Raw genomic sequence first — 11013 nt, forward strand, 5'->3', positions numbered from 1 at the left:
TATGGATGTCTTTTTAGGGTACAACCAGATAAAGATTACCCCAGAAGATCACCATAAAACTGCCTTCACATGTCCATGGGGAACATACTGTTGGAATGTGATACCTTTTGGTCTAAACAATGCAGGGGCGACCTATCAAAGAGCTATGACGACCATCTTTCATGATATGATGTATACCATAATGGAGGATTATGTTGATGACTTACTGGCAAAATCATTAACAAGAGAAGATCATCTTTCCATATTAGATAAAATATTAGAGCAATATTGTGTACAACTTAATCCCAAGAAATGTGTCTTTGGAGTAACCTCAAGGAAGCTTCTAGGTACATTGTCTCAAGCAAATACATTGAGGTTGATCTGGAAAAAGTCAAAGCAATCATGGAAATGCCACCTTCAAAGAACATCAGTCAGTTAAGGACATTACAAGGGTGCCTACAATCAATTTAGAGATTCATTGAATAACTGGCAGACAAGTGTCATCCCTTCACGCATCTGTTACACAAAAAAATCCTCTTTCAATGGGATGCCAGATGCCAGAAAGCATTCCAGATGCTTAAGGACTATCTCATGAATACATCGTTGTTGATCCCACCAGATCAAGGTAGACCTCTCTTGCTATATATCTTAGCTACAACCACAACATTAGGAGTACTGCTGGCACAACACACTGTAAAAGGGAAAGAGTGTGTTGTAAACTATATCTCTCACACACTAGTCAACTATGAACTCAATTACACACCTATTGAGCGATCTTGCCTAGCAGTCATCTTATCAGCCACCAAATTAAGGTACTACATGTTGATGCATAAGGTACAACTCATTGCAAAGATCAATCCACTAAAGTACCTACTCAACAAAGCAGCATTGACAGGCCGCTTGGTCAAATGGGTGATGATTCTAAGTGAATTTGACATTGAGTATGTGGATCATAAGGATATCAAGGGCCAATCTATTGTAGACTAGTTGGTTGATGCACCGCTAAAAGGCGATCACCCTCTTGTTTCTAATTTCCCAGATGAAGAGATCTTCATGAACACAACATCAAAACCTTGGAAGTTATACTTTGATGGCTCATATACTAGACATGGCTCGGGGGCAGGCATTTTGTTTATTACACCTCAAGGTGACAACATCCTAAAGTCTTACAGGATAAATTTTCCATATACAAACAACATAGTAGAATATGAGGCCTTGATCATAGGACTCAGACTATCCATACAATGGAAACTGAAAGAGCTACAGGTATATGGCGACTCCCAACTGGTCATCCAACAAGTCATAGACAAATATCAGACCAAGGATGATAAGCTTATTTCGTACAAGCAAATGGTGGACAGTTTAAAAGCATCATTTACAACTATCATCTTTGAGCAGATACCCAGAGATCATAATTGAGCTATTGACACCATGGCCACAATTGCATCTCTCCTAGATCTTCCACATAATTCAACACGCTACGAGTTCTTGGTAGAACAACTTTGGATTCCCACTTATGATATCCCCGAATCTAAGATGATATGTCGCCTTACCGGTTCTGATTCCCCGTGGTACGATGAGTTCTACACCTACCTACGTGATCACACACTTCCTCCTAACCAATCAAATAACCAACGCAAAACCTTCATCCGACAAACCGCTCGATACACCATCATCGCTGAAACCCTATACCGACACAGTCTTGATGGTACTCTCCTTCGATGTTTGGAATAGGATGAGACAACAAAGGCCTTGGAAGAGGTACATGAAGGAATTTGTGGGACTCACTCAAGCAGTCCTTCACTAGCCAAGAAAATCATGTGAGCAGGATACTATTGGCCATCCATGGAAAAAGACTCCTACTATTTTGTCAGAAAATACAAGAAGTGCCAAGTTCACGGAGACCCAATACATGCACCAGCATGGGAATTGCAACCAATCACAACACCATGGCCCTTTTGTCAAAGGGGACTTGACCTTGTGGGAAAAATTCATCCATCTTCATCCAACGACCATAAATTTATCATTACCACCACCGAATACTTCACAAAGTGGATCAAAGTTGTTCCACTTACCCAAGTCAATGACAAGAAGATCACCTCATTCATCCTTAATTATATCATCTGCTAGTATGGTGTACCCATGTCCATCATCACAGATAACGAACTTCCTTTCAAATATTAGGATGTCCGTGAGCTCTATGAGAAGTTTCACATCCAACACTGCTTTTCCACTCCCTATTACCCACAAGGTAATGGTCTAGCCGAAGCATCGAGCAAAAACATATTGAGAATCCTTAAGAAGACAGTTAATGATACTGGTCATGATTGGAACGTTCAATTAAATCCAACACTATGGGTGTATAGAACTAGCATTCAAACCCCTATAGGCGCAACTCACTAGTCTATGGTGCATAAGTCATCCTTCTTATTGAGGTTGAGATACCATCTCTACTGATTTCTTTGCATAATCTGATAGATGATGAAGCATATCAAGTCTCACATCTTCAATACTTAGAATTACTGGATGAAAGGCGACAAGTTGCATACAACCACCTCAAATCCTATCAGTAGCACATGAGCAGAAGCTATAATCATCGGGTTAAACCTTGTACATTTGAGGTAAGTGATCTCATTCTCAGGGAGAATCTTCATAACCAACCAAACAAAGAACATCAAGGCAAGTTTGAATCAAACTGGCTAGGTCCATATGTTATCACTATTGTATTCAAGTCCAGGGAATACCAGTTGGCCACTTCAGAAGGGGAACTGCTAGCACTTCTGATCAATAGCATCCACCTCAAATGGTTTCATACATAAGTTGTTTAGAGCATCAAGCTCCAATACATACCAGAAAACACACCAAAACATTTAGAAAAATGTCCTGAAGAAAATACAAAAAAAAAGCCAAAATACTAAAGAGAAAAATCATGCATCCAAATGGTGAACAACCACTCTGGTGGCACCTTGGGTAAGTGGGATGGTGAAAACCTTGTAAACAGGTGCCACTAATAAATGCTATGGCTCCATTATCTTTCAGACTTGTTGCGATCACAACCATTTCATCCATTCATCCATCATTCAAACCATGACTTGTTATTGATCTACAATTAGGGTTAGTATTTCATGCGTCTTGCATCCTTCTTTTCATTGAGATGTCTAAATTGGGGGCAATACTCTTAACCTATTAATGGAAGTGGATTATATATTATTTTTGATTCATTGATTTCAGATCTTCATTCAAAACTGTCTCACAAAATCCAAAAACATTCAAAAACACTCGCAAAATCCAAAAACACATCAAAAATATCAAAAAGCAATTAAAAACATGGAAATGCATAAAATCCTTTGTACATACACATCACAACAAACATCAAACAAATATTTTGAGCTACTCAAACAATGATCACTTATCAAATCAATCAATCAACATAGGTACACACAATTGTCTCAACAAGGATGCATCCTTCCTTTCCAAAACACAAAAATATGATAACATTTTCTTTGACAAGAAATTTTGTTTAAGTTATCAAGTACTTTGTCAGTTTGTTAGTTATTTATTCATTTATATTAGGTTCCTACGCTACTCTGGGATATCCACAAATGATTAAAGTAGTCGGGATGGTTCCTAAGTATTATTTTGTTTATTATCTGCGATTTGTTCCAATGAAGTTTTGGGGCATGTACTAATGGTGTCTACGTGGGAAGTTCACTAAGCTACGTGATGTTATAAAAAATATAGTCATGGATCACTATGGATTACTGACTATAGCGTATACCTTGACCATCTGCACATGAACCAGAATGGAGGGTCCCATTATTTTACTTATCTATACTGCTTGCTTACAGGTACAATGCTCCAAACCCTGGTTCCTACTGCCTTGTCCAAGATTGATACTACCATGCTCGATGATGAAAAATAAAGCACTATGGATCGTCATTCCATCTCATCTGTATATATTACATTTCGTTGCATTCCATCCATCCATACATTCATAATACCTGTATATCATTTATACATAGTAATGATAATGGATGCATACTCTATTTGTTTTGATCTTCTTCCATAGGAATGGGTCCTAGGTCCTCCATATCTTCTATCTAACATCGAATCCCCCCCTCACCCTACCCATCTAGGTCCTCATCATAATCACTTCATCGGTTCACATCAACCCAATCAAGCCAGTTACTTTGTCTACACAAGCACATCGACTCACACACACCTAGACTATCAACAGATACTTTGATCAAGTATCTTCGGGATTCAATAGGTAATCGATCATGGAAATCCTAGACTACAACCGGCATTTATCATAATGACCTAGTCTCACCAAGTCTTCTATGATTCACCACAACCATCCATCACACACACACACACTCTCAATTGCTTGACCAATCAAACACAATCACAACGGACAATTGCATCAATTGTCTAAATCTCAATGAGTATTTTGCTTTAGATACTTTGGCTTCATTGGGCAATAACATCAATTGTCTAAGTCACAATAGGTCATTTTGATTCACTTACTTAGACATTATCCTGTCCAAGCAAACAACTAACATCAATTGTCACACTTTGACTCGACTGGTGCAATTTAACCAATTGCACCAGATTGTCCAACCAATCTTGATCAATTAGACAGTATCAATCAAAAGCACAAACACCACATTTGCACCGTATCTCCTGCATGACCTAAGGGTACTCACTGACTTTCCATTTCTCCATCTTCACTCCTATTTCTTCCATTCTTTCACCGTTATTGCTAATTTCTTCTATTCTACCTCCCCTCCACTTTTTGTCCTTTTTCAAGAGATCACCCAATTTTTCAAAATTTTATCGACCCATTTCTCGAGGGGGCATACCACCCATTAAATTAACATTTATGCGGCATATTTATTCACACCTATTTTTCATTCGTGGAAATGACGCGATAAACCGCACCATCTCAAAGAGGGGCAAATGTAGTCACACAAATTTGTCCACTTAATTAAATAAATATTTACTATTTATTTGATTATTTAACCATCAGTCATCAGTTAATTAAATTAATATTTAATTAATTCATCCTCAACCCCTTCTCCTATTAATTAAATAAATTATTCAATTTATTTAAATTAATTCATTAAGCCACACTCAAAATTAATTAAATGAATAAATCATGTTTATTTAATTTAACCCCCTTTCCTCTTTTAAATTAATAAATAAAATATTTAATTAATCACTAAACAAATCCCCCCACTTGCATTCTCCTACAAATGCAAGTTGCAACAACAATTGAAATAAATTAATTTTATTTTAATTAAAATCTCATTTTTTCTCACCCACCAAACCCACTTGCAATCCTAAATCCCCTTCTAGACTCTTCTAACTAGTTTCTAAGTTCTTCTAACCATTCCTAATTAGCGTAATCCATCTCCTAAATATTATCACATTCCTAAGCAACTTGAAGTCACTTCTCAAAGCCTCCAAAGTCTTTGAAAAGCATTTAATGCTTTATGTGTTCAACAAGCTAACCCCTAAAGTCTTCCAAACCACTAATGGCTCTTACATGACCATTAATGGCTCTTACATAACCATTTATGGTTAATTCCACTTGCCCACATGGTTAGAGGCTTAACCTCTAACTCAACCTCCATGTAACCCATGTGTCTCCTCAAGCATTCATTGCTTTGACCATGGTTATTCCCACTAACTCTTGCACAACAGTTTATCCATTGGATAAAGGCATTATTCATTGGATAAAGGCTATATTCATTCAACCCAACTTAAACCTTAACTCCTAGGGTAACCCTCAAGTCATCTCAAGCATTTAATGCTTCTTCTATCTTCTCTCAAGCCATCTCATGTTGACATTTGTCATCCTGGGATTGGATTGAAAGCCCTCACATGGATCATAAACCCATCAATCTTGACCCTTGTTGAGATTACTCAATCTCAACCATCCATTTCTCTATTATTCCTATAAATAGATCTCACATTCCTCATTTTAAAATCCTCAATAATCTAAGATCATGTAGCCATAATCCAGAAATATTGCATGCATCTAAGTTATAGTGAATTTAGGAAAGCATTTTAGCATAATGTAAATTTTTCTTTTGGCTAAAATTAACATTAGTTAATTAAATAATATCTCATATTTAGCTTGTTTTACACTTGCATTGGCATAATTAATCATTTTTAATCTTGAATCTCCATAAGACATCCAAAATAGTGCAAAAATCTATTGAGGGCTACACTCATTTGGAACTTGGAGAGGAGAGGAATAACGGAGGAGCAACTAAAAGCCTGTTGGAGGGCATTTGGGAATGTTTCATTGCATTCCTTTGTTTTGTTAAGGTTTCCATTTTGTGTTTGGTATCCCTCTTGATATTATTTCTTAGGATAGTCTTTCATTTATGATTTCTGACACTAACACTAATTTTTGAATTACTCCTTGTGTTTGTGTGTCTTCCTAACATCCTTTTGATAGTTCTGATACTTAATGTTAAGTATAGATGCCAAGCTAATAAGATGAGAGGGGGGGGGTGAATCATACAAACTCAATCTTCCATAAAAAGAATAGATTCAACCTCGGTAACATATACTTCAACAATATAACCAAAACTACTAAACATGCAAACTCATAAGCATATAAACATCATAACACTCATAACACCAGATTTAACGTGGAAAACCAAATAGGGAAAAACCATTGTGGGATTTCGGACCCACTAAGAAATATACTCTTCTAGAGTATGCTCGGTTAAAAGAAAATCCTGTTAAAGATTACAAACACATTGCTAGATGTGACCCGGTTAAGGGATTTCCCTCAGATCTATTAGGATCTTCACTTTGTTAGAAGTGACCTTGTTAAAGGATTTCAAACACTCAATCAGAATGTCACCTTGCTAGAGGGTTTTACAAATAAGATTGTTAAGTCCACTCGGTTAAGAGATTTTTGGTTACTTCACAAAATAACAGTAATAAAATCTATCTGCAACTTCACATCTAAAAATGCTAAAGTATATTCTTATTTGCTCAATACAATAGGACTTATCTTGTCCATCTGCCGGGCTCTATACTTTGTTATTCAAACATGTCTTCAAGCTTCAATGCTCGGTAATCACTATGTAGCATCCCTATGCATACACTTGCCTGCATACATTGTTTATCAACAGTTCCTTATTTATAAACAACTTGCCAACCGCTTAATCTCCTTGATCACATTTCCCATGATCAATCATAGCCATTAGATCTTCAAACTTGACCAGGTTTAATGTATCCTTCGATCTAAAAATGTTTTACCCCACCTTGGAACTTGCATACATTTCTTGGAACTTGTGCTAGGGTATTGCGGTTCAATCTGAGCTGTAGATCTTCCTACTGATTTTCCTTTGCCATAGATTCTTTAACAAACTTCATGCACGACATACCAATCATTTAATCATAGCCAGCTCATCAGCTTCCTTCATTAAATAATGCTTTTATTCATTCAATGCATTCTATTATTACTCAGTTGCAACTCGGTAAATACTAAACTTTACTCGGTAGACATTCTGCCTTCATTAACCGATAGCGATAACCTTAGGGTTTACCGACTAGGTTCTTTTCTCAGTAACATAGTATAGTATTGACCTTACAATCAATAACATATGTAGGATATCAAAACAATCTAAACATCATGATCTCATCATTGTCTAACTCAGTAATAGTTGCCTATTGAATAACTTATTCCTCCCCTTATTCATCACATTCTTTCTGTGTCTTTTACCGACATCTTCATACTCATCAAATCATACTTCTTAAAATATGGCAACATCATACTAAATTAGAAAATCAATTTCTTGACATCAATGACAAAATAATAATATTAAGACAGTAAACATCCTTAATCAGTTATATCCGTAATCATCAAGAACCTTCTTAGTATGCTTATTGAAATACCAACAATCTCTCCTTGTCTGTTATAATGCCAACAATCTCCCCCTTTGGCATTGATGGTAAAACCAATTGATATGACCTAATTGATTTGAATTGTTGTGAGATTCTGACATGCTGAAATTCTCTCCTCCTATCATCAGTCTTCTCCCCCATACAATAGTCTTCTCCCCTTTTCTTCAGTCTTCTCCCCCTTTGACAATAATGCCAAAAAGTAAAGAACTAAAACATAATTTCTTTCTGTATGAAGTGATTTCCTGCTGTTATGTGTCAACTTAGTCTCGATCAGAGCATTTTGTCTTCAATTCTTGTTCCTTGTATTTGTTTCCTGCACACCTTTAGAAAACATCCTAAAGTGTGTAAATTAGCATCAATCCACACATAATATTTTGTAGATTCATCAAATTGATGCTTTCACTGAACTCAGTCAGTGAATGGAAGATAGGGGTAGGACCCCTAACTTACTTCTAAGATACTCAAAAGTGTCCCTTGGTAGTGGCTTGGTGAAGATATCTGCTATTTGTTCCTTTGTGCTAACATATTCCAACACCACTTTGAGCTTCTTCTCTAAGATAATGATATTTGATAGAGATGTGCTTTGTCTTAGAGTGCATAACAGGATTCTTTGAAATGTTAATGGCACTAGTATTGTCACATAATATAGTTACTGGCTCAGTAACTTGCTCATTTATACTTTCCAATAGTTGTTTGATCCATGCTATGTTGGTACAATTCAATGTTGTAGCAACATATTCAGCTTCTGCTGTTGACTATGAAACACATCCTTGTTTCTTGCTAAGCCAACTCACTAGTCTTTCTCCTAAAAAGAAAGCTCCTCCACTTGTGCTTTTTTTGTCATCAATGTTGCCTGCCCAATCAGCATCGATATAAACTTTTAAATCAAAATCATTTCTTTTCTAATATACTAAGCCATGATCTTCAATGCCTTTCAAGTATCTGAAAATTCTCTTGATTGCTGTCATGTGTGTTTCCTTAGGATCTGCAGAGAATCTTGCAACTATACCTACTACATGTGCTATATCTGGCCTATTGTGAACAACATATTATAGCTTTCCAATCATAGATCGGTAAAGTGTCTCATCAATAGATGTAGATTCATCATTCTTTGATAGTTTATAGTTGGTAGTCATAGGAGTACTTACTGGTTTTGAATCCTCCATTCCAAATTTCTTCAAGATTTCCTTTATGTACTTGAATTGAGTAATGAAAATCTCATCTTTCATTTGCAGTATTTGTAAACCTATAAAATACTTTATCTCACTGATTAATGACATCTCAAATTCTTTGCTCATTTCATTTCCAAAGTTCTTGCATAGAGAGTCATTTCCAAAAAAGATAATATCATCAACAAATATGGCTAAGATCAGTATTCCATTTTCATCATTCTTCATGTACATGTTACTATTTTCACTTGTTCTTATAAAACCAATCTTGATTAAATAAGAGTGCAATCTTTCATACCATGCTCTAGGCGCTTGTTTCAAACCATATAAAGCTTTGTTCAATTTACATACCTGATCTTTATTCTTGTCTTCAACAAATCCTTCAGGTTGTTCAACAAAAACTTCTTCTTCTAATATACCATTCAGAAATGCAGATTTGACATCCATTTGATATACCTTGAAATTTCTGTAAGCAGCATATGCCAACAATGTTCTTACTCCTTCAAGTCTTTCCACAAGTGCAAAAGTCTCACCATAATCAATTCCTTCTTCTTGGGCATAACCTTTGCAAACTAGTCTTGCTTTATTTCTAATGACCTCACCTTTTTCATTCAGCTTGTTTCTGAAAAACCACTTTGTACCGATTACATTTTTGTCCTTCGGTCTTGGGACCAGTGTCCATGTGTCATTCTTCTTAATTTGATCAATCTCTTCCGTCATAGCATTTATCCAATCTTCATTGTTAAATGGCTCTTTCACTATCCTCGGTTCAAATTTAGATATCAGACATGTGTTCTGTCTTAGTTTGTTCCTTGTCATCACTGGATCATCCTTATCTCCTATAATTTGACTTGATGCATGATGTCTTCTGACATACTTGGCTAATACAGGCTCGGTAGGCTCTGTATGATCTTCTTCATCACTCGGTAACTGGATATTCTCTTCATTTCCTTCAACAGTTTTCTTGGTAAGACTTGTCGGTTGAACGTAGACAAATTCATCATAATCTTTTGGTTCCTTGGAATTTCCTTCATCATTTCTTTCTGCAAATTCATCAATTTTCACATTTGCACTTTCTACTATTTTGTTAGATGATTTGATCAGACATTTAAATGCTTTACTTCTAGAAGAATAACCAAGAAATGTTCCTTCTTCACTTTTCTGATCAAACTTGCCATTTCTATCATCTTTGTGAACATAGCATCTACTTCCAAAGATTTTAAAATAACTTACATTAGGTTTCTTGTCATACCAGATCTCATATGGTGTCTTCAAAGTTCCTTTCTCAGTTGTACTCGGTTCAGGGTGAAAACTGTTGTGCTTTTTGCTTCTCTCCAAAATGTTTGTGGCACTTTCTTTTCAATCATCAGGGTTCTAGCACAATCCACAATAGATCTATTTCTTCTCTCAACTATCCCATTTTGTTGTGGAGTTCTCGGTGCAGAGACTTGCCTTTTTATACCATGACCATTGCAGAATAAGTTGAACTCATTAGATGTGAACTCTCCTCCTCTATCTTATCTAAGACATTTCAGTTGTCTTCCTGTTTCATTTTCAACTCTTTCCTTGTACCATTTAAACATTTGAAAAGCTTCTGATTTTTCTTTTAAAAACATAACTGACATCATCCTTGAGTAATTATCCACAAATAATATGAAATATTTATCACCATAATAACTTTGAACTTTCATAGGACCACAAAGATCAGTGTGCACAAGATCTAAAATTCCCTTGGAAGTGTAGGACTTACTTGTAAAGCTTGATCTTGTCATTTTACCCATTTGGCATCCTCGACACATAGCATTCTCAGGTTTTTCAAGACTCAGTAGACCTCTTACTTGGTGCTTCTTTCTTATTTTGATCAGATTATCAAAATTTACATGACAAAACCTTTTATGCCATAACTAGGTATCATCTATCTTTGCATACAGAC

Source organism: Cryptomeria japonica, chromosome 8 (assembly GCF_030272615.1).
Source record: "Cryptomeria japonica chromosome 8, Sugi_1.0, whole genome shotgun sequence".
NCBI classification, from domain to species: Eukaryota; Viridiplantae; Streptophyta; class Pinopsida; order Cupressales; family Cupressaceae; genus Cryptomeria; species Cryptomeria japonica.